General features: G+C 45.8%; 1 protein-coding gene across 3 annotated transcripts in view; it reads right to left on the reverse strand.

Moving 5' to 3' along the window:
* ZBTB44 (zinc finger and BTB domain containing 44) overlaps positions 1 to 3,177 on the reverse strand; it is a 45,909-nt gene extending 42,732 nt beyond the window's left edge. For all 3 annotated transcript variants that reach the window (XM_079763145.1, XM_079763144.1, XM_079763146.1), the window contains exon 1: positions 2,634 to 3,177. The gene's annotated coding sequence lies outside the window, so the exon portion shown is untranslated. The remainder of the gene's footprint in view (positions 1 to 2,633) is intronic.
* Positions 3,178 to 24,940: the final 21,763 nt, after the last annotated feature.

The raw sequence follows: 24,940 nt of genomic DNA on the forward strand, positions 1-24,940 counted from the left end.
TTCTGATGTTTTATCTACTCTTTAAATGCCTATTGAAGTGCTCTCTAAATGCAGTTTTTGAAGCAAGGTCTGCTATAATAGACATGACAAGCACATGGGGCTGTTGGGCAGGCAATTTTCAGTGTTGCTACAGGACAAAAACCAGTCGTGGTGAAAGAGAATATATTCACTTTTATCACGTGTTATACTCAGTTGTCAGCTACAGCAAAGTAGTTAAGCTCCAACCCTGAAGACCAACAGCCTTGAGATTGAAACCTGGATATTGAGCGTGCTCCTTACTTGCTAAAAAAGATACTAGCAGCATATTAATGGGTCAATATGAGATTTATTTATTTTTCAATGTGAGATTTAAATCATATGTATAAAAATGTTTATTTAGCACAGTGCTTGCTTTTTGTAAGGGCTCAACAAAAGTTAGTAATCATCATCATCATCATCATCATCATCTTCATAATATTTAGTCTATTCAACCTACCACAAAGGGTATAGCTGCATACATACCTATGCTCTTATTTGTGGCCCTTTTCTTTTTTTTCATTACTTGTGTCTTGGACAGTCTATTTTTACTAAGATTAAAGACAGAATGAAATGAATGGGTCCAAAGCACAAGGATTCTCCATTTTCCCAGTGGACTTCCTAAAGGAGAGAGATACCCTTTCTCTTACCAAAAGCAGTGGTAAGTACTACCTCAGGATTACATACAAATCACAAACAGGTAAACTACACCTTTGTAATAGATCTGTAGTCCTTTAATCAAGTGGTCACATTTAGCATCACGGATAGCATGGCAAACGGATATGATGTACCTCCTCTAGATGCAATAGGAAGTGCATAGCATCACCTATTAAATATTGTTGCCAGAGAAAGTTTAACTTTCAGCTAATCAAGCTTTTCTTTAGACCTAACTTCCAGCAACAGAAAATTCAGAGGGACAGAGGAATAAATTAAATGATAGTATGAGGCAACAGACAAGTCTGAATGGGGGAGCATTCTATAAAACTGTTTGGTCAGCTGTCAGGATCACCTTTTAAAAAAAGACAATCACCAAATGCAATGCATGAAGCTTGACTGGATATAGCTATGGGGTAAGGGGGGTTCCCAAAGAGACTTTGGCACAATAAGGAAATTTATATATGTTGATAATTGGGGTTAGCAGGAGAAGGTGTCTATTTTTAGGACATGCATACTGCAATATTTGCATTTCAAGATGTTTGCAACTTGTTCTCAAATGGTAGCACATGCGAGACATACAAAAAGGGAGACGAGGGGGGGAACAACATGAATTTGGTAATGAAGTGTTCATTGTATTTTTTCCTCAACTTCCTTAAGACTGAAATTTTTCATAATCAAGTTTTTAAAAAGTGTACCCATCTGAGGTACAGTAGAAAATACACCTACACTGGAATTATATCTGGCCACAAATCTCACCTCTATTACTTAACTAGTTGGGTGGCCTAAGGCAAGTTACTTAATATCACTTAATTTTGTCTCACCTATAAAACTCAAGTAATAGTATCTAAATTGTTAGGTTGTTCTGAGAATTAAATAAGATCACGTATGTAAAATGCCTAGCAGCGCTGCGTAAAATAAGTTAATCTGGTTCTCATAATGAATGAATCCAATCACCCTAAATTACAAGACTATAGAAAAGCGTTCATTATTTTCACATTCCATATTAAGAAACTACTTTAGGTAAAATTAAATATCCACTGGCAGTTGATGTGAAGTAATGGGGGCAAATGAAGATTTGAATATTTGCTTAATCCAGTAATTCCCACGGAAACCGTGAACAGCCTTAGGAGAACCATAAAAACCTCTACCTATGCAAACTATTTGTCATCAAATTGTGAAGTTTGCTTTTGGTATTTAGCCTAGTCAGAAAATAAGTGCAACTCAAGAGATTTTTTTTTTTCCCCTAACCGCAACAGATCTATTTATCTACCTATAGGTTGAAAAAAATTTAAATTTTTGCCTTCATTTTTGTAAGTTCCAAGGAAGGTACACAATTATTGGGCTGTAACCTGGTTAATAAGATTCATTTAACTCAGAAAGACGTGATTTCCTCTCTTCAGCTCTAATGTACTCATCATTCCCCTTCAGGTTAACCCCCTTTTCTCGTTAGGCCAGCAGCAAATGACTAGCTGCTGAGTGATCCTCAGGTGGAGAAGAAAAAGAGGTGATTGCATTTTTCTTTTTTTTTTTTTTTAAGACGTGCCATTCCTTTCCTTCCCAGCTCCAGAGAAAACACGCAGCAGGGGAGCAGAGGGAAAGGAAAAGGCAGGCAGGTCTGGGGCTCCCCGGCTCGCCCAGGTGAGAGGAGGCAACGCAACACCTCAGCCTCCTCCGGGTTAGGGTGTCGGGCAATGGGCGTGCAAACGACGGGCAGCGCCCGGGAAGATCGGCCAGTCTCCTCCCCGAAGGATTAAATGCCACTGGGGGGGGGGGGGGGGACCCCGTGGGGTGTCTCCCGCGCAGATGGGGGTGATCAGACCAAGGCTTCCCTTTCCGTCTAGCGCCCAGATGGGGGAACGCGCAGTTGTCAGCCCCTGAGCAGGAGCCCTCGAGGGCGCAGGCGGCGAGCGGCGGCCGGCCGAGGTTCGCCCTCTCCTCCCCTCCCCTCCCCTCCCCATTACCTGCGGGCGGCGGTGCGGGGACCCGAGGCCTGGTGCTCCTCCTCCCCGCCAGCTGGGGCGGCGAGGCGGTGGCGGCGGCGGCGGCGGCGACAGCCCGGGGGGAGGGGGCGGAGCGCGCGGCTCGAGCCTCTCTCCTCCCCCGGGAGACCAGGGGCCCCTATCTCGGGCCGCCGCGCCTAGGCCCGCGAGCAGCCCGTGGCCGGGGCATGGCGCCTGGCAGCAGCAACGTGCCCACGAGCGGGGAGCGTGCGGAGCGGCGGGAGGCAGGCGCCCGTGGTGCTCGGAGGAGCCGAAGGGGAGGAGCCGAGGGGACGGCCGTTGGGGGCGGTTGGCCGGAGGCAGGCGGCGGTGGAGGAGGCAGCGCGGCGACGGCTCGCGTTTTCCGGGCGTGGGGGGGAGGGAAGGGGAAAGGGACCGAGGGGAGGGGAGGGGAGGTTGGGAGGGAGCCGCCGCCGCGCGCGCGTGCGGGCCGGCGCCGCCGCCGTTGCCGTTCCGCTCACTCCAGCCTGTTTGGGGGGCACTTTGTTTGTGTCCCACAAGGCTCTGCGCGGGCGGCCGGGCTGGGAAGGGGAGGGGAAGTGGGAGGGGCGAACGGGCTCGGGGGCGGGGCGAGGCACCGTTTGGGCGCAAGCGCAGAAGGAGCGGCTCGCGGTAGCCGGGACCTGAACTGTGGGCGACTCGGCTGCTTACACACTTTGCGTTTCGACATTGACGTTGCTCACCGTGGCGTGTGTGCACACGTGCAGTTTACATGACATGCTGCATGCGCCCTGGCTGCCCAGTTTATCTTCCTCCAGCTGTCTCCTCAGCTCGCTCCCCGATTGCACTGACAGCAGCATTTCTGGGCACGGTTCACGCTTCTTGCATTTTTTATTTTTTATTTTTTATTTTTTTACACCTCATTGGAACTAAGAACGAAAGAACTCGTGTTTTCTCGAGCGGTTTCTATAGCTGATTTCAGTAGCGGGGCTGAAACCGGAACACCCCAGGCCCTTTCGGTGAAGGCGGTGAGCTGGTAATCCGCCCATCCTTCACACTTAGAAACTGTGGCCTGCCCAGAGGTAGCCCCAGACAAGTGAGGGCTCCGCTTCCTTTGCAGACAGCTGATCTGGCCCCCGCATACCCCCTTCCGCACCTCCTTTGCACCCCGCCTGGTATTCTTTCCATTACCTGAGGTTGCTCTGGCGTTTCCCACGTCCTGGCGAAACGTGGGATTCGAATCCCAAGCCTGTCTTTTCCCCTAACACAGGGCACTTAGAGCTGCTGCAGAGACTCGCCTGTTCTTTCCACGACCTTTAATCTCACTTGATTACACCATCACTTCCCTGGCCTTTCCACGGATGGAGTGTGCGGGGCACCCCGAAGTGGTGGGTACTGCCTGGGGAAGTTTTAGAGTTCCTGGTCAATTGCAAAATCGTGGAAAGTGTTAAAACTCCCAGGACCCTAAGTCTTAGCTCCCCAGGGGCTGGTAGGTGTGGGCTTGGGGAGCAACAGCTGGTGGTAAGACAGCAGAGAAACGCCCCCAGAAGAAGCCAGCCAGAACCTTCACAACCAATGAGTCCCAGCTGCCTGTCACTACTTGAGCCAATTAAGCAGAGGGTCGAATCATATGAGTGTTTATTCCAATAATGCTAGCAGTATGTGAGAGCTGTAGGTCATCGATGAAAACAAGCTCTCCCATTCCCCCCTCCCGCCCCCCCATAAATCAGCTGCTTATATGGGGTAGGATAAAGATTACATGGGGAAGTAGGCAAAAGAAATAAGAATGAGTATGCAGCCCTAGCCGGTTTGGCTTAGTGGATAGAGTGTCGGCCTGCAGACTCAAGGGTCCCAGGTTCGATTCCGGTCAAAGGGCATGTACCTTGGTTGCGGGCACATCCCCAGTGGGGGGTGTGCAGGAGGCAGCTGATTGATGTTTCTAACTCTCCCTTTCTCTTCCTCTCTGTAAAAAAAACACAATAAAATATATTTAAAAAAAAAAGAATGAGTATGCAAAATGGTATTACAGGCATGGGAAAGTAAAAAGAATAAAATTGGGTATAATGGTTACAGATTACATTGTTTGGGCAACAGGTTGTTAATCTATCCATGATAATATGATAATGGACCACACTCCCAGGTCCTGCGGGTGTACAACTGCCTTCCAGGTTATAATGTGCTTTCTCTACTCAGAACAAGACAATCTCAGTTACAGGGCATGATTAATATTTCTTATACCTCATAGCTAGTCCCCAGTATTCTATTTCCGTCCCTAACAAGCCTGCCGGGTGCCTGGAGGTGGATGGGGCTCAGGCCTTGGAGGCCCAGGGCGCCTTGGGGCTCCGTATTTGCATATTTTATTTTCCCACCCCTCCAGTTTTTTAAACAGACCGACTCCTCTTCAAGGTGCTTTGTGCAAGGTGAGCTAACCTCCACTTGAAGTAGAGTGGATTTTTCTTGGTAACATCTTCATCTCCTCCCTGAGACACAGCAGCCAAACGCCCTAGTACCCTAATTGTAACCATCAAAACCACTTTAGAAATAAAGACAATAGAAACATCTAATTTTATAGTCCTTTACAGTTTCCAACAAGTTTTTCAAATATATATATATATATATATATATATATATATATATTATATATACATATATAATATATATATATAATATATATAATATTTAATCCTCACAGCAACTGTAATACATAGGTTTTACTATTTTTTTTCCCACCATATTTTTCTTATTCCTATTTCAGAGATGAGGAAAACCTGAAAGATGTGAATTAGGCCCAGAAAGTTTTGTGCTGAGACTTGAAAGAAAGTGGAATGTTTACCCTAGGACCTGGTCGGCAAACCGCGGCTCGCGAGCCACATGCGGCTCTTTGGCCCCTTGAGTGTGGCTCTTCCACAAAATACCACAGCCTGGGCCAGTCTATTTTGAAGAAGTGGCGTTAGAAGAAGTTTAAGTTTAAAAAATTTGGCTCTCAAAAGAAATTTCAATCGTTGTACTGTTGATATTTGGCTCTGTTGACTAATGAGTTTGCAGACCACTGCCCTAGGAGAGCAAGGCTTAGGAAGGGGTAGGAGCTTGAAGCTCTGGCGGGGTGTGTGTGAGAGCACATTTACAAGGTTAAAAACTGGAGAAGAATCAGGGTAGGGACAAAATAGTGTTAAAGAACAAAAATTCAATCAAGTTGAAATCTGAAGATCGAATGGGCTTTAGGGAGCATCCCAGCTAGCAAGCTTTCCAGGCAATACGGAAGGCTGAGAAAGTTATTAGCAAAAGAAAAGCAAGGTTGGCCCACGCAAGGTTACCTTTCCTTGGGCGAAGGCAGGAGGTTTTATCATGCAGATTACCTGGGCTTCCTTTGGAGGGATGGAATGGGCCCAGGTGACAGATTACCTCTTCGGTACCCACTAGAAAATTCCAGACGGACAGACTGACATTGCATTCTGGGAGAAGGTTGAACCGGCAGGTGTGAAATCTGGGTTTGGTGCTTTAGCCCAGGTGACTCCATTTTGGGCCTGTGGTTTTCTCTTTAATGGTAGTCAAGCAAATTCCATCTACCTCCCCTGGGGCATTTAATAGGACAGTCAATAAAAGACCATCAGGCAAGTCTTTACTTAGTGTTTCTCAAGGGACTGAGGTGTCATCTCCCTTCATGGCAAGACTAGCAGTGCTGACACAGAAAATAGCCTTCCTTAGAATGTTCTCTTGTCTCCTTTCCCTTTTGTGCTTTGCTATTTTTCATGTTACATTTTCAAATTTTATCAACTTCTACCCTGCCCCCACCCCAGGTCTGGAGAATCAATTAACCAAGAAATGGCTGTTGGGCCTTTAGAACACAGTGTTAGATTCTTGGAGCTGATGTGAGGGGGAAAAAATACAAATATTAACTATGTAGGAGCCCTCTTCTCTATTTTGGCTTTGGACATGGTCAGTTTCTATGATTTCTGCAGCCTCCCACTGTTACCTGTAGAAATGGGGGGGGGGGGGGGTCCTGGTCCTCACCTGTTGCTTATGGGAATGGAATTCTTGCCATATCCTGAGAAAGAATTTTAGGAGACTTGCACAGGAGAACGAGTGATTTTTATTTTTATTTAAAAAAATATTTTTATTGATTTCAGAGAGGAAAGAGAGGGGGGGAGAGAGATAGAAACATCAATGATGAGAGAGAATCATTCATTGATTGGCTGCCTCCTGCACACCCCACACTGGGGATCAAGCCCACAACCTGGGCATATGCCCTGACCAGGAATTGAACCAGGACCTCCTGGTTCATAGGTCGATGCCCAACCACTGCACCACACCGGCCACGTGGGAATTAAACTTTTATAGATGAGGAATCCACAAGGATTCTGGATGACACTTGAAAACCGCTAAGCTTATGAAGTGAGTTCTGTCCAGGTAGAATAAATTGCTTGGGGAGCTGGTATTTGCTGACAATATGGGACAGCTGCAGTTACATGCTATGAATATTGGATCTGATTTCTGGATGCAAATTAATTCTAGCCCATGAAGGGTCTTGAGCCATGCCAAAAATGACCAAGTAGAACAATATGTGAAAAGATGGTTGGCTCTGGCACTAAATTAGAGACTCCCCTCAGAGCTCAGAGAATCTGTACAAGTCAATTCATTCCTAATGGTAGCTGTCATATTAGCTTGACTCAACCCTCACAGTGGTTCACAGCTGTATCTCAGAAGTGACTTAGGAAGAAAGCTTTTAGTAACTGTCTTCATCTCTCCATTTCTAGTCTCCCTCCCCTCACTCCCCTGTCCCCCCCATCAGTAGTACCCTCTGCCTCTCCTCTCAGTTTTCTTCTATTTACCCTCCTGTGCCTCCTACTCCCTCAATGAAAATAGGCTCCAAGGAAATAATATGCGAAATGAATTCATGGTGAGGTACCCATTGTCAACAAGACTTGCATGTAAACCCTCTCAGGGGCTAGTTGCATTTTAAGAGAATTCTGTATTTCAAGCTAAAGAAAATGTCTAATTCTGAAGCTCTAAGTGTTAGCTGTTCCACAGGAAAGAGGATTTTTAAAGGACCTAGTTCCAACTTAGAATATTTTTCTGTTTTCCAGGTACACTCTACTTTAGGTACAAATTCCAAATTATAAAAGGGCGTTAGAAAACCAAATTTCTCCTCTTGATATGAAAAACCCCTCTAGGCCTGACTGGAGTGTGACCTCATTGAATATTGACCTTTGACACCCTTCCGGGTAGACATGAGGGAGGAAGGCCAAGACCTTGACCATCAGGAGAAGCAGGCCAGGGAGATTTGCACCTTGCTGCAGGAAAAGCAGGCTGATGAGCAGAAATAGAACAGATCTAATTCAGGATCTTGACTATATCAGAGGGTAACGAGCAGCCTCCATACCTTTATATGGCCTTTCCCCCGGTTATGGGTGGAGAATCTTCCTGGAGATACAGCGCACAGAGGGGCGCTGCCGGTGCTAACAGTGTGAATACCAGAAAGTGAGAGCGGAGAGTGGGAAATCCATCGTCACCGTGATTGAATTTAACCTCTCCCAGCCTGTTTTTTTTTTTTTTTTTTCTGTAATGTGGGAACCATCATGTCTATTGAAGAGAGTTAGAACTCTTTTGATTGCAAATTACAGAAAGGTGTATTAAACTAGGTTAAGTTAAAAAAAAAAACACACCAAAAAAAACCACAAAGAGCCCTAACCGGTTTAGCTCAGTGGATAGAGCGTCGGCCTTCGAACTGAAAGGTCCCAAGTTCGTTCCTGGTCAAGGGCATGTACCTTGGTTGCGGGCACATCCCCAGTAGGAGGTGTGCAGGAGGCAGCTGATCGATGTTTCTCTCTCATCGATATTTCTAATGCTCCATCTCTCTCCCTTCCTCTCTGTAAACAATCAATAAAAATATATTTTTAAAAAAAAGAATTTAGAGTCTTTCATTCCTGGATGCCTAAGGGCCACTGATTTGGAGCAAGGCTGCGTCCAGAGATTCAAAGGATGCCTTCAGAACTTTCCAGCTCTCTCTCTCTCTCTCTCTTTTTTTTTTTAAAAAGCTCTGGTTGTTTTTACTTAGGTCCATCCTGAGACAGTTTGAATTTATATGTCAGTTAAGAAGATCTAAAAAAACTTATCTCGGAGCTTAACAATTCCAACAGACAATCATATTCAAATATCACTCCCAGGGAAGATTAGATTACCTTGCTCAGGTCACTGTGTGTTGGGTTGACACCCCACCAACTGAGCCACACCAACCAGGGCAAGGACTTTTAAGAATTAGTCTCTTAGCAACCTTCAAATATACAACACAATATTGACGCTAGTTACTACGCGGTACATTAGACCCCCCCAGAGCTTAGAACTGGAAGTTTGTACCTTTTGACCACCTTCACCCATTTCTCCCACCTCTACCCACTGCCTCTGGCAACCACCAATCTGTTCTTTGCTTCCAGGAGTTCATTTTCTTTCATTTATTTATTTATTTATTTATTTATAAATATATTTTATTGATTTCAGAGAGGAAGGGAGAGGGAGAGAGACAGAGATAGAATCATTGATAAGCTGCCTCCTGCATGCTCCACATTGGGGACTGAGCCCAAAACCCAGGCATGTGCCCTGACCAGGAATTGAACTGTGACCTCCTGGTTCATAGGTCGATGTTCAACCACTGAGCCACACCGGCCAGGCCATTTTCTTTTTTTTTTTTTTAGATTCCACATACAGTATTTGCCTTTCTATGTCTGACTTATTTCACTTAGTATAATGCTCTCAAGATCCACCTACATTGTTGCAAATGATTAGGATTTTCTTCTTTTTAATGGCAGAATAATATTCCATTGTATATGTACCACATTTTCTCTATTCATTCTTCAAGTTACATTATTAAGTGAAAAAACAAGGCAAGGCTAATATCAGAGTGTATAGTATGTTATCTTTTGTACAACAAAATAAAAAATATTGTTGTATTTGATCTGCATGAACAAAGTTGGGGAAGATAAGTAAGAAACTAATCAAAATGGTTGGGGGGTTGCTGTACAATCTGTAAGAACTGGACAGGTAGGGAAAGGGGTGAGAACAAGACTTTGCATTATCTTTTCACACTAAAATAGCACAGATTGTATAAAAGGTGTCTTCTGTTGCATAAACCACTCTTCACATGCCACATCCTCCATCATGCCTGTCCAACAGTTTCCTCCAGCCCCATCTAGTCCCATGGTCATGACCTCAACCTCAACGTGGTAAAAGTATTCCCCAGGCCCTTTAGGTCTCATAACGATTCACTGTTTGTGTTCTTCTCTGTGTACATTCTCTCTGTATGTTTCCATATCTCTGTTGTTTTTATTTTTGAGTGGTTTGTTTCATGTAGTTGGTAGAATATGATATTTTAAAAGTTTAGGGCTTTAATTTTCTTAAACTTCATTTTATTATTATTAGTTTTTATTAGTTTTTCTTATATATAGAGAGGGAGAGAGAGAGAGAGAGAGAGAGAGAGAGAGAGAGAGAGAAGCATCGATTTGTTGTTCCACTTATTTATGCATTCATTGGTTGATTCTTGTATGTGCCCTGACCGGGAATCGAACCCGCAACCTTGGTGTATCAGGTCAACACTCTAACCAACTGAGCTACCCGGCCAGGCCTTAAAAGTTCAAATCTCAGTGAGTTTATATTCTTTAGATATGAAGAAATAATGGAGTGTGCCTTGTCAATATCAGGGATTATGCTTGCAGGTTCATAGTAATTATTATCTCTGCTGCCCTCAAGGGGATTGTAAAACATTACACATGCACATGCACCCCCCCACATTTACCCTTATTTACCCTTATTAATGTAATACTGCTGCCAAACTACCTAAAGGCTGTGTCCTCCTGATGGCATATCTGATGGTAGTTTTGAAAGAAGTCAATTATTTGTGGTCTCCTGCTGTGGCCCCCAGTAACTAAGGACACAGTAGACACATGCTAGGCCTCTGGCTCAGATTGATGGGTAAATCTCTGGACCTAGGGGCTTTATTCTTATTCAAAATGAAGCTAAATGCTCCATAAAATTAAAGCCTGCCTTTTATTAAAAAATCTATTTTTATTGATTTCAGAGAGAAATAGAGAGAGAGAGAGAGAGAGAGAGAGAGAGAGAGAGAGAGAGAGAGAGAGAGAGACATCAATGATGAGAGAGAATCATTGATCGGCTGCTTCCTATATGCCCCCTACTGGGGACTGAGCCTGCAACCCAGGCATGTGCCCTGACCAGCAATTGAACTGTGACCTCCTGGCTCATAATCACTGAGCCACGCAGCCGGGCCAAGCCTGCCTTTTTTAATATCACATTCTACCAACCAGAGTAAACAACACACTCAAAAAAGAAAGACAACCAAGATGTGAAAACATCTATAGAGAACATACACAGAGAAGAACACGGCATTACATTATTGCTAGACCTTACCGGCCATGGGGGATATTTTTACCATATTGAGGTCATAAAGAGGAGACTGGGTTGGATAAGAGAGAACTGTTGGGTGGGCCTCATGTTGGGTGGCATTTGAAGAGTGGTTTGCACGTGTTAGAAGATACTCACAAACTCTTTAGCTTTCGAGCACAGCTTACACGATCTGGTGCATCTTTCCCGAGCTCCTACGAGATCCGTGCTCCCTTTGATCTCAGTTCCTATTGCAGTTTTCCTTTTTTGAAATTGTTTACCAGGCGGTGAGCTCTTTAGAAGGAAGTACACAAAACAATAAAACAAAACAAAACAAAACAAAACAAAAAAAGGAGGAAGTACATAGTTCCTCTGTGCACCCAGCCCCTAGCACAGCCCTGACATTTAGAAGGCTCTTAACAAGTGTTTGTTGAAGGTCTGGTGGAGACATGCCTTAGGAAGACTGGGTGACACTGGAGATACCCCTTTGGTTGGGGGATTTGGAGTCCACAAGGCGTGCTTTGTTTCCAGCCGGTGGGCTGTCGGACGGCTGAGTGTTTTCAGTCAGTGTTAAGGTTTTCTCCTCCCGCCTGGCCTGCACTCTGTACACACAAGGCAGCTGGCTCTGCAGAGCCGGCTGTGACAGTTCTCAGCTCCCTGCCAGCCCGTTAGGCTCGCCCGTCAATCTGTCCCAATGTGTCCCCTCCCTGTGATCTGACAGTAATATAATCCCCCTTCCTTGGGTTTCTCTGATCGCCCGCCCGCGCTCTCCTCACCTCTGTCTGCTGCTGTCTGAGCTGCTCAGACTTGGGCAGCCGTGAGGGACTACGGAGAAGTGAGTTCATCCATAGAGCATGTACGCAGGCAGCCAAGTCCTCCAGGTTTGCGTAAAATGACCCAATCTATCTGGTATTTACTGGGCAGTCACACAGGGACATGTCCATTCTGGGATGGCCCTCGGCAGGACAGATGCTGCCTCAGCCAGATCTGCCAAAGGTCCTTGAATGGGGTTCCTGGTGGGAGTCATGGGAGTCAAAGTCCACTTTCCCAACCTCCCCCTCCCCCCCCCCCAGTTCTACTGGCCACCGGTTTTGCCTTAATAATGAATTCCAATAGGAATTTTTTATTCCCAATTCCATTAATATTTTTTTCCCAAATTGAAATCGCTCACCTGGCCCATAGCTGCAAAGTTAAAAGACTCCAAATTGCGGCTTTGAGAGACAATGGACTATTTTGTTTCCAGGGGGTAAAGCATTGGCACTGGCTAATGAGTTGTATTGCAACGTACAATGCCCTCTGATTGTGTATTATATATTAGCACTCAGGACTTGAAAGAGACAATTGTGCAATGTTTGCCTATTAATTGAGAATAATCATCTCAGCTGCACAGTGTTGCATACCAGCCAGGCCTGTCATTCTCCTATCCAACAGCTTTTAATTGTTGTGTTGCCCTTTCATGGCAACCTTTCTCAGAGTTTGGAGAGCAAAAATGGGGACCTACCTAAATATCAGCTCCTTCCCACCCTGAGAGAACAGAATCCATTTAGATGGAAAGGATGAGTTTTCTAATCCCCAGAGCATGGTCATGCCTTAGAAATGTCCATTATCCATTAAATCTAAATGCTAAGGTCACGGATTGCTTCTTCCTAATAAAGTTAGGAACTATATCGGAGGAAAAAAAAGGGCTTGCATGATTACATAGTAAGCTGGAGACTAAAATAGAAGAAATGCCTTAAAAATCATGGGCAGGCCTGGCTGGCGTGGCTCAATGGTTGAGCATCGACCCATGAATCAGGAGGTCACAGTTCGATTCCCGGTCAGGGCACATGCCTGGGTTTTGGTCTCGATCCCTAGTGTGGGGCATGCAGGAGGCAGCAAATCAATGATTCTCTCTCATCATTGATGCTTCTCTCTCTCTCTCTCTCTCTCTCTCTCTCTCTCTCTCTCTCTCTTTCTCTCTCTCTCGATCCCTTTCCCTTTCTCTCTGAAATCAATAAAAAATTATTTTAAATAAATCATTGGCAGGACCCCTCTGGAAGCAAGTAGCAGAAAATGTAACTCAAATATCTTATTTAAAAATGTTTATTGTCTCACCTAACTGAAAAGTCCCAAGATGGAGTGGCTTCAGCATGTCTAGATTCCAGGGCTCAAAAATATCTTCAGGATTTGGCCCCATGCTCTCCACAGATGAGCTCTTCTCTCCTCTGCTGCTGCATTCTCAGCTGGTCCTCCCTCCTCTGGCAAGATGGCAGGTGGCAACTCATCTCCAGGCTCACAGTTCTAGTGAAAGTCCCAAGACTGAATGTCATTGGACCAATTTGGGTCATGGTCCTCATTCGGAACTAGTATGATGGGCAGGGGGAATGTAGCCTGCTGATTGGCCAGGCCTTGATCATGTCACCCCTAGAGGTGAAAGGCAGGGTCAAATCCATCAACCTGAACCATGTCAACTAACAATAGAAGGTGGTAGTGATTCTCTAAGGAAAAAACAACAAAACAACAACAAAAAACAGACACTGTTACCAGAAAAATGAGACTGGATGCTGAACAAATAAACAAGAATGAATTTTTTGTCCTGCTTGGTTTGGCTCAATTGATAGAGCGTTGGCCTGTAGACTGAAGAGTCCCGGGTTGGATTCTGATCAAGGGCATGTACCTTGGTTGCAGGCTCGATCCCCAACCAGGTTGGGGTGCGTGCAGGAGGCAACCAAATGATGGGTCTCTCTCACATCGATGTTTCACTCTCTAAAAAATCAATGGAAAATATATCCTCAGGTGAGGTTTAACAACAACAACAAAAAGAATGAATACTGAATGTCTTTGTAGGTTGGTGACATAAGCCTCATGTTTTCTTCCAGAACCTGTCTGTATAATAAAGATGACCATTTACTAAGTGCCAGGCATGTGTGAAGTGTTTTACATGTAACCTCTCATTTGATCCTCACGGCTACCTTATCAGGGAGGTATGATTAACCCCCTTTCTAAGCAAGAAAATGGAGGCACAGGGAGATTAAATGACGGGCTCTAAGCCACACAACTATTAAAGAGTGAGTCATTATTCAGTCCTGGCCTAACTCCAAAGCCCATGCTTATTCTTCTTTTGTGTGTTTCCCAAACTTGTCTATTTACAAGACTTTCTGGAGTGTCTATGAAAAATACCCGTTCTAAGGCACCCTCCCCCTTCCCCCTGGAGATTGTGATTCAGTAAGTGTGGGCTAATGTCTGGGAGTATCTTTTGTTAACAAGTGTGCTCAGTGATTCTTGTGATGAAACTAATTGGAAAATGCACGATATCATGCTGCCTCCCACAGGTTGAAAAACCTGCAAATGGCCACTGCCCAATGCAACCCCCTCCTCCCGTCATCCTCCCCTTTTCTCCAAAGGTGGTCTGAGGGAATTGCTGTAGCTGCTGGCCATGCTCAGCTCTTTCTCTAGCGCTCTCCAAAGATGGGGTACATAATAGGTTCCACTGGTGTATAAGGAGGCAATATTTTTCCATTTTTTTCAGTATCTTTTACTTTTTATCTAAAAAAAAAAAAAAGAAATCTAGCTTTACTAAAATTTGACATACAAATTGACACTCGTATTCTCTCTGAACCATGAACCCTGGGCCATCTATGGTACCTTAGGTGAGTGTCCCGTGATACAGAGGGACAATAGCACCCCATCTTTTGCTAGCTTCCAGGCCATTGAGTCCGTATCTGTACCTAAGTGGAATGACAGATTATATTCTCCTGTCCCCTGATCCCCAAAGTCACTGGGCTCAGATGGTTTCAGACACAACTTTTACAAAATCAACAAACATGCAATCCTTATATTATACATCTTGCAGATGACAGAAAAGTGGGAAAGCTACCCAGAACCTTTTACGAAGTAGGCACGACTTTGATACCAAAGTGGACAAGAAGAAAACAAGAAAAGAGTTGTTATCTATTAATCACGCTTTAGAATGTAGGTACAATATTAGCAAATTTAATTCAGCAGTGTGGTAAAAATAACAGGTATCTGATACGTCACGTAAATAGGATACATGCACGGGACACAGTCATGCAGTGCCGTCTTTGCCTCTTGCTATTGTCCCTGTAAGCTGAACTGTAGGGCTAGTTCTTTCTTGCCCCTGAATAAATGAAAAGTCGTTGATTTAAAAAATATATATATATACTTCATTGATTTTAGAGAGGAAGGGAGAGGAAGAGAGAGATAGAAGCATCAATGATGAGAGAGAATTATTGATCGGCTGCCTCCTGCACGCACCCTACTGGGGATCGAGCCCACAACCCAGGCATGTGCCCTGACCAGGAATCAAACCTGGGACCCTTCAGTCCGCAGGCCCACGCTCTAACCATTGAGCCAAACCAACCAGGGCAGTCATTGACTTTTTGGGCCACTCTGAGTAAACAGTCCTTTGATGTACAGTTCCAGGTAATAGTCAGAACTTCCAACACCGCAAAGTGAAAGCTTATCTCCCTCTCTCACCGGAGCCTGCAGCAGGTGGGATAGACAGCACGGCAGTGTTCCATATGCTTCCCTCCCTGGAGTTCCTCCTCCCCCCACGCACTCATCACGTGGTCTCGGACTCTCTAGGGTTGAACCAGGGGAAGGGAGAAGGGCAATAGGGAAGGTTCTCCTTGCCCAATGCTGTGATGAGCTGGTATCAGAACACCCTGGGCTGGGTGGAAGTTTAAGCTGACTTTTCTAGAATGGGGCTCTTCTGGGGGCTCTCTTTGAGTCCTCCTAGTTCTGGGAATCTCTCCTCTGCAATTGCATTCATTCAGGAGAGTCTTTTCCACCTTGCTACTTGGAATCCTCCCATAGCAACTCTAGTTCTTTTTTTCTTTTTTATTTTGTTCTTTTTTTCTTTAAACCTTATTTATTTAGCCCTCACCTGAGGATATTTTTCCATTGATTTTTAAAGAGTGGAAGAGAGAGGGAAAGACAGAGAGAAATATCAATATGACTGAAACATATAGATTAGTTGCCTCCTGCGCACGCCCTGACCAGGGTCCGGGCCGGGAAGGAGCCTGCAAAAGAGGTACATGCCCTTGACCAGAATCGAACCCAGGACCCTTTAGTCCACAGGCTGACACTGTATCCACTGAGCCAAACCAGCTAGGGTGCAACTCTAGTTCTTTTTACAAGTTTGCCTTCTTTTTTCTTTTTTTAAAAAATATATTTTTACTGATTTCAGAGAGGAAAGAAGAGGGAGAGAGAGATAGAAACATCCATGATGAGAGAGAATCATTGATTAGCTGCCTCCTGCACGCCCGCCCACTGGGGATCAAGCCCACAACCCGGGCATGTGCCCTTGATCGGAATCGAACCCGGGACCCTTCAGTCCACAGGCCGACGCTCCATCCACCAAGCCAAACTGGCCAGAGCGAAGCTGGCCTTCTTAAATGGAGCTATGATGATTACACAAAGGAAAATGCTCTCTTTCTTATGGCCCATAACTGGCCCATGGGAAATAACTATACTTCGCTCAGGTAAATTCTGGGAATGGGAAATACCTCCCCTTGCTCTGCATGAGCAGCTACCAGCCCGTCTCCTGTTGCTTGAATTTCTCAGACATTAGATGTCTACACTGTCCTTCAAACTCCAAAGGACTCTACAAGAGCAAGGGGCCAAGAACCCAGATTCCATTTTAAAAAATGGTGGGACTTGTCCTATGAGATATGAAGACTTATTTTTAAATGTCTTAGAAATCAGGACAGTGGGATGGTGTGAGAATTGGAAAAATAAATCAGCGGAACAAGATGGTAAGTGCAGAAACACACTCATATCTGGACATTCGACATAGGATAAAGGTGCAATTTTATTTATTTATTTATTTATTTATTTATTTATTTATTTATTTATTTTAAAAATATTTTTATTGATTTCAGAGAGGAAGGGAGAGGGAGAGAGAGATAGAAACATCAATGATGAGAGAGAATCATTGATCGGCTGCCTCCTGCACTCCCCCTCCTGGGGATCGAGCCTGCAACCCAGGCATGTACCCTGACCAGGAATTGAACTGTGACCTCCTGGTTCATAGGTTGACGCTCAACCACTGAGCAACACCAGCGGGGCTAAATGTGCAATTTTGAAATCAATGGGAAAATAATGACTGTTCAAAAAATAGTCTTTGGAAAATTAATTATCCATACGGAAAAACACAAAATTGGATCCCTCTCTTATATCACAAGTGGGCTAAAATCCTACAAGTAAAAAAAAACCAAAAACAGCACAACTTTAGAATTTTAGAAGAAAATATAGGTCTTTACGACCTTGTGTACTGAGAGAGTTCTTAAACTTTATACCCAAACCTCAAATTATATGGGAAAAAATAAGGATACATTTTTATTACATTATATTAACATTAGATGTTCTGCAATGACAAAAGATTCTATAAACAATGTAAGAAGACAAATTTCAGACATTTGGGAAAAGATATTTAAAATGTAACTCTGACAAAGAAAGAGTCTGAGGATATAGAAAGAAACCCTATAAACTCATACCAATGATGGTGATAGTAGCCAGGCACTGCCCTAATCACTTGAGATCCGTGAGCTCATTTAATCTTTATCATATCCCTGTGAGATAGATATTCATAGATTGTGAGAATAAACAAGTCATCTTTTCTGTCAAAGAACAGTTTAGACAGCCGCCATTTTGGACTGTGTGACTTGGCAGCCGCCATGTTGGCCGCATGGCTTGCAGCTCCCCTGGGGGCTGCCATCTTGAAACAGCAAAGGCCAACCCCTCCCTTTGAGTTAGCCAATCGCGAAAGACTGTGCGCCTGAGCTCCAATCAAGAGCAAAGGACAGGTCACCTGCGTAAGGGATTATAAACCCAAGCAGACTGCCTGCTCCGTGTGCATGCACTTCCAGACCATGTGTGCACACCCTTCTATGTAGAAGTAAAGATGTTTGCCTTGCTGCCTGGCTCCCGAGTATGTTTTGTGTTCTACTAGGACCCCTGACTTGGGGGGCTTGCCGTATTTCTAACAAGATGGAGAAACAGACACAGAAAGGGTTAAATAATGTGTTTAAAGTCACAGGGCGAGTAAGTGGTGGAGCTGCGCTTGAGCCTAGAGTCTGGCTCCGGTTCCTGTGGTCTTAACCACCATGTTTGCTGCAAATGCAGTAGAAACATGAACCCAAGTCGTCAATGCCTACGTAAAAAGAATCTCGACCTCCCTAGCAATCGGAGAAGCACAATTTAAAGTACCAAGGCGAAAGCACCTCACCCCCAAGAGTCAAACAAAAAATTAAAAGTTTGAGGGAGGATGCAGGAAGAAACGGGGAACTTTTGTACATTGTCGGTGGAGGTGTCAATGTGCACGACCCTTTTGGAGAGCAATGTGGCAACATCTAGAGAGCTGGGTCTCCTTGGGAGATGACTCCCTGGAGGGTTCAGAGCCCACGCGTGGAAATTCTCAGGGCAAGCGTCGTCTTCTCGCTGTTGGCAAACTGCCATGGGAACATTCCAGTCCCCAGGCTCCACCGAAGACGCAGGCACCAACGCCAAAGAGCGGAGCACCAGCTTCTGGGGACAGATGACCCTGCGTGGCAGTGGCCCAAGGCCCCGAGAAGTGTGAAGACCACGAAGAGGCCCATTCTGATGGAGCAGGAAGAGTTAAGCCTGCTCTTGGGAAATCTCTGGCAAATGTTCTCACAGTTGGGTTGGTGAGGACAGCAGTTCCTGATAAAAGCTCAGAAGGAAGATAGAAGCTATTAACACCCTTGGGCTGAGGCCTGCGTGTCTTTTGACAGTTCTTCTACGTTTTAGCAAAAGGTGTGCAGGAAATCAAAAAGATTTACAGGCAGCTGGCTGTGAGAGCAGCAGCCTGGAGCCAGGAAGCAGCTCCCGCCCCGGCTCTTTAAGAGATAAAAAGCTAAATGGTTTTGTGCCTGTTTCCCTAACTGTGAAATGGGTTTGCTCCTGGGTTAGGATGCTGGGTGTGCACCTGTCCCTAAAATACCGAATCTACACTCTGTGTCGGCCAGATGTCCCCAAGCCATGTCGGCCTGGAGTGGGAACCCTGACCAAACTTGTCATTCCAGGCCCAGTTCTTACCAGCAGCAAGAGCATGAGCTCCCACCATGGCCCAATGGCCTGGAACACTGTGCCTTCTCCTGGCATCACCAATCCCATGGGCACCCCTACTCTGGCCTGAGGGGCTGAGCGACCCACAAACCCTGGTGTGACCCTCTAGTGCTTGCTCCAACAATTGCCTCACCAAGTTTATATTCTCTTTTCCTCGTCGGCTCTGAATCAGGACTTCAACTGTCCTTTCGTTCTTTTATTTTTCTCTTGCATGGATTCCATGGTCTTTGGAAACTTGTTTAGACCAAGTTAATGGCCTTTTAGGCTTCCTCCACACGAATTATTATTCACTTTTTGAATAATAAGAATTCTATGTCACGGGGGGGGGGGGGGCGTGCGGGGCGGGGATCAGGATTTTAGAGATGCTTAGGTGGGGCATGGCCAAAAAAAGGTTGGGAACCACTGTTCTAGACTATTCCTAATTTATCAATTGAATCAAATATGTGTACGTCTGCTCTCTTTAAGAGTTCGTTGAATATCTCTGATGTGTAAGGTGATGTGGGGGAAAAGGGAAATCGTATATTGCCTGCAGGAGTTCACAAATGAGTGGGGGGAGAGCTGTGTATGTAAATAGTGATGAGATAAAAGGAGATCTGTGAAAAGTGTCATGCTATTAACATAAATTCAAAACAGGAAACATTCGTTTAGAGTAATCTGGGAAAACATTAGGAAAGAGGTAGCCAATAAAATAAAATATGTGTCAGTCCGTAAATGCTCAAGGGTGGGGAACCAGAGAGGAATGGAGGGCTGGTGGCTTGGAACTAAAGGTCAATGTAGAAGTGGGTTTTGTCAGGGTGAGCTGCCTACAGTTGTACATTTAGGGCCTTTCTAACTCAGTTCTGCCAGTTTCCACACAACCAACCACGCTGACTTCTGTAATCTGCTCTCTATTGGGTTGATACGGGCTTAGTCTCTGGGAAAGGGCTGTTGGAGAACACGCCTGATGAACCAGGGAATGAAGTTCGTGTAAACTACATGGTTCCCTGATGGCAGGATTTTGACAAGACTGGAGTTTGAGGGTGAAGCTGAAGTGAACGAGACAGATGGTACCCCTCATTTTTTTGCCCTCCCATCTTTCAAAACGGGCGTGCTTTGTTCACAATCCCCATCTACTGCTTCCAGCATGACCAGCTTTCCACACTCAGAATGGATTTCTCTTTGTGGTCTGGAGGCCACTGTGTGGTTTGCCTACTGGATTCTGTTTGTGGTCGGAGGTTAAACACTCTCTTGCCTGCTGTTTCCAGGAATGCGTGGTGTGCCTCAGCGTGCTGCTCGGAGGGTTTTAGTTTACCTCCCTTGAATGGAATGGCAGTCCTCCGGCAGGCCTGTGCGCATGTATAAATAGAGGGACACGTAGGCTGCACTTAATAGCCAGAACATAAACCAGCCACCACTGCGTGCTACACCGTCATGCTTTGATGAAAGGCTGCTGTCAGCACCGCAGGCCATGCTGTGGGGCCCAGCAAACCCCCTAATCCCACTGCTTTGTCCCAGGCATGGATGGGGCAGGTTTCACGGCCGGGAACGAACACTCTTTTTCCAGCCACCAGCAGCTCTGAGGTTTTTTGGCTTTTCCTGCTTCAGCTGCCCATTGACTCTTGGTCAGGGAGGCCAGGGTGAACATGGGAGATTGAGATGTACAGCTAATCCCCACTTTTTTTTTTTTTTTTTTTTTTTTTTACCGCAGAAGATGTAGACTCATTTGCCTGTGAGTCCCTTGGACTATGGAGATAATGTCAAAAGGGCCTGTTGAAACTGCAGCATTTCCATATCTCCTGCCCAGCTTTCTACAACGTATCATGTTACTTATGATATGGTCTATAGGGTCCTATATACTGATTAGAATGGACAGATTTTAGGTTGGAATTCTGGATTCTAGAGTCCAGAGAATGGAAACCCCATGAGGGCAGGGCTCATGTGCTATCTTCATTGTAACTCCTACAGTTTAGGTACCATGTACTATATGTAAGAGGAGCCAGAGGTGATTATTTAAAAAAAATATATCCTATCTAATAAAAGAATAATATGCAAATTGACCATCACTCCAACACACAAGATGGCTGCCCTCATGTGGTCAAAGATGACTGCCCCCATGTGGACACAAGATGGCCACCACAAGATGGCCAGCAGGGGAGGGCAGTTGGGAGGGACCAGGCCTGCAAGGGAGGGCAGTTGGGGGTGATCAAACCTGCAGGGGAGGGCAGTTAGGGGTGACAAGGCCGGCAGAGGAGGGAAGTTGGGGGCAACCGGGCCTGCAGGGAAGGGCAGGTGGGGGGGACCCAGGCCTGCAGGGGAGAGCAGTTGGGGGGACCAGGCCTGCAAGGGAGGGCAGTTAGGGGTGACCAGGCCTGCAGGGGAGGGTAGTTAGGGGCAAACAGGCTGGCAGGGGAGCAGTTAGGCATCAACCAGGCTGGCAGGGGAGTGGTTAGGGGGTGATCAGGCTGGCAGGCAGAAGCGGTTAGGGGCAATCAGGAAGGCAGGCAGGCGAGCAGTTGGGAGCCAGCAGTCCTGGATTGTGAGAGGGATGTCCAACTGCCCGTTTAGGCCCGATCCCTAAACGGGCAGTTGGACATCCCTCGAGGGGTCCCAGATTGGAGAGGGTGCAGGCTGGGCTGAGGGACACCCCCTGCCCCCTGTGCACGAATTTCTTGCACCGGGCCTCTTGTATATATATATATATATATATGTATGTATTGATTTCAGAGAGGAAGGGAGAGGGAGAGAGAAATAGAAACATCAATGATGAGAGAGAATCATTGATTGGCTGCCTCCTGCACGCTCCCTACTGGGGATCAAGTCCGCAGCCCAGGTGTATGCCTGACTGGGAATCGAACTGTGACCTCCAGGTTTATAGGTCGATACTCAACCACTGAGCCCCACCAGCTGGGCAATTTTTTTCTGTCTGGAGAGCTTGAGAAACTTCATGGAGGATGGGACATTTGAGCTCATTCTTGAAGGATGGGTAGAGCCCTTAGACATGGAGAAGGAAGAGACAGCAGCAGGAAGAACATGAAGGGAAAATGGTCTAACAACTCAAGTGAGAATGAGGTGTGTGCGCATGTGTGAGGTCAGATAGCGGTGGGAGTAAGGGTTGTGGCAGGAGAGGCAAAGAATATCCTCTTAAAGGCTTTAGGATTTATATGGGCAATGGGAGTCACTGAGGAATTTTGAGGACTGAAGACCTTTCGATTTTCCAAAGATGGCTCCTTTGCATGTGCAATTATTGGGCAGTGTGAGCTACTTCATTCATTCATTCATTTATTTTCAGGGGCCCTTTTGTTTATTTATTTTTTTCAGGGGCGTCTTCTGAAGGAAAAGGACCTTATCGTGCTTTTTTTCACGCTTTGTCCAGGTTTGATATCCGATTTGCCATTTCCTCTCTCTTTCCTTTCATGCTTTTGTCAAGGGAGGAGTTATGCCATTGGTTCTGGCTGTTGACATCCGGGTCAGGTATTGGGTTCATATTACCTCATGACTTATTTTCAGTGAATTAGGTGGGCCAGAGAGTAAGCTGTGATGACCGTGTATGGGTCGACAGCTCAAGAGTATGGGAATAAAAGAGCTGGCGAGAGGATCCTACAGCAAAGAGGTGGGACCTGCATCAAAGCACCGGACGGCGTGCCATGGCCTGAGAGAGGCCTCAAAATAGAAGGTGCCTCTCTTGGGATTCACACCACAGGCCTTTGCAGGCAGCCTACCCTTATCACCGTTAATTTCAGAGTTTGGAATTGGGCACCACACCCTGGTGTTAAGCTGTTAACCTCCAGCATCAAGGCCACAGCTGCTGGGAAGAATTCCTCTTTCAAGCTTTGGCCTCCTCAGAGCTCTTCATCTGGACAAAGAATAAATGTTCCTAAATCAGTCCCATGATTCTGGGTTTCTATATATACTTAGGCACCGCCACCCCTTTACTCTAGGACACACACACAGGGCAGAGGCTTTCTGCAGTGCTCATGGCACCCGAGTAGCGGTGTGTGTGTGAGTGAGTGTGTGCGTGTCAGTGAGTGTGTGCTTGTGGGTGTGAGTGGGTGTGTGAGTGTGTGCGTGTCAGTGAGTGTGTGCATGTGTGTGTGAGTATGTGCGTGTCAGTGAGTGTGTGCATGTGTCTGTGAGTGGGTGTGTGTGCCTGTGAGTATGTGCGTGTCAGTGAGTGTGTGCATGTGTGTGTGAGTGTGTGTGTGTGGTATGTGTGTGACTGTGTGTATGTGTGAGTGTGTGAGAGTGTGTGTGTGTGTGCATAGCCTTTTCAATGCACAGGACGAGAATCCCCTTCCAGATATTTTTTCTGCTGTTATTCAAAAGAATAAAACATGAAAAAAATGTGGACACTTTGAGGAAATGAGCATTTCTAGAGCACTTCTAGACTCCTTTCACAGCGGAGTCTGCTCTAGGTTGAGACAGGGTTCAGTTTTCAGGTTCTAGAGTTCTTTAGACCTCACCCAGGTTTCCTTGCTGAGTGCCTTGAAGTTACACCCGAGCCATCAGCAGAGGGCTCCCTCAGCCGCAGGAGCTGGGGATTGGCGCTTGGAAGGACAAACAGTTGCAAATGAGAGAAGAAATGCATATCTGACGTTGAGTTTAACATCCAGTGCCCCAAAGTGCTTTGGTAGAGAAAGAAGTCCTAACCCAGCCTGAAAACAGACCACTTCAGCAAGAAGGTATTCGCCAGGGTTTACATTAAATGACACTGTTTAAATTCCTGGATCAAGGTCAGCATAATGTTTATGCTCAGAGTAACACGCAGCTACGTTAGCCTTCAGAGAACCTAAAACGCAGAGCAACTCTCTGACCAATGGTTTAATTGTTTCTGAACTGGCGGCTGGACAGTTCCTAAGTGTTCAATCACAGCCCCATCAATCACCATCAGTCCCAGGTCTGGACCAAAGCGTTGCAGATGCCAAAGCCCCACGTGGCACTTGCCTAGATGCACGCCAGCTAAGCACAGGGGGCCTGACGGATACTGCACACTATCCAGGTAGCTAAGGCCATTATCTTTTCGGGCGATGGGAGCTGGCCAACTGCTCTCACTTCAAGTTGAGAAGGCTGAGTGGGGAAGGTGGGGCTGGGAGAAGGCAAGTGGGCCCTGCCCGAACAACCTCTATCGGAAGTCAGTATCTCTGTTCTGATTTTCCACTCGGGAGGTGCAGCAGTCTAAGATCCAATGGCAGGTCTGAGTTAGAATCGGGCTGTTCTCTTACTTGGAATGTGCTAGACAGCCTCTGTCCAGGTTTTTTAGTATCTAGGAGTTTCTCCTTAGCTCTAGGCAAATCATCACATTCCTTTATTATAACCTCATTGGAGACATGTTACAGCGAATTATGTCATTGCTTGTTTGCTATCAGGTATGCTGCTCGAAAGGAAATTGCAGGAGAATGCCCCCAAATTCCTTGACTAAGTTTGGTCTTTTATTTGGGGGTGATGGGGACATACCTTGTCAGTGGATGAGGTCTTCTGAACTTCTCAAATTCCAGGGGAAAGGAAGCATCATACTGAAATCGGAAAAGTCACCTTCTCACTGCCTGTCACCACCAGGGCCAATAAGTAGAGAGAATGATTGAATCATTATAGGCACTTTGTTCAGATGGCCGGCGATCTCAGAAGATGCCCAGTTATGCACCCTAAAAAGACTGTCTTATACCCAGCCTGTGTTGCTCAGTGGTTGAGCATCAACCTATGAACCAGGAGGTCACAGTTCAATTCCCGGTTGTGGGCTAGATCCCCAGTAGAGGGCGTGCAGGAGGCAGCCAATCAACGATTCTCTCTCATCATTGATATTTTCATTTCTCTCTCTCTCCCTTCCTCTCTGAAATCAATAAAAATATGTTTAAAAAAAAGAGACCATCTTACATCTC

Source organism: Cnephaeus nilssonii (assembly GCF_951640355.1).
Source record: "Cnephaeus nilssonii genome assembly, chromosome: 22".
In the NCBI taxonomy this organism is placed as follows: domain Eukaryota; kingdom Metazoa; phylum Chordata; class Mammalia; order Chiroptera; family Vespertilionidae; genus Cnephaeus; species Cnephaeus nilssonii.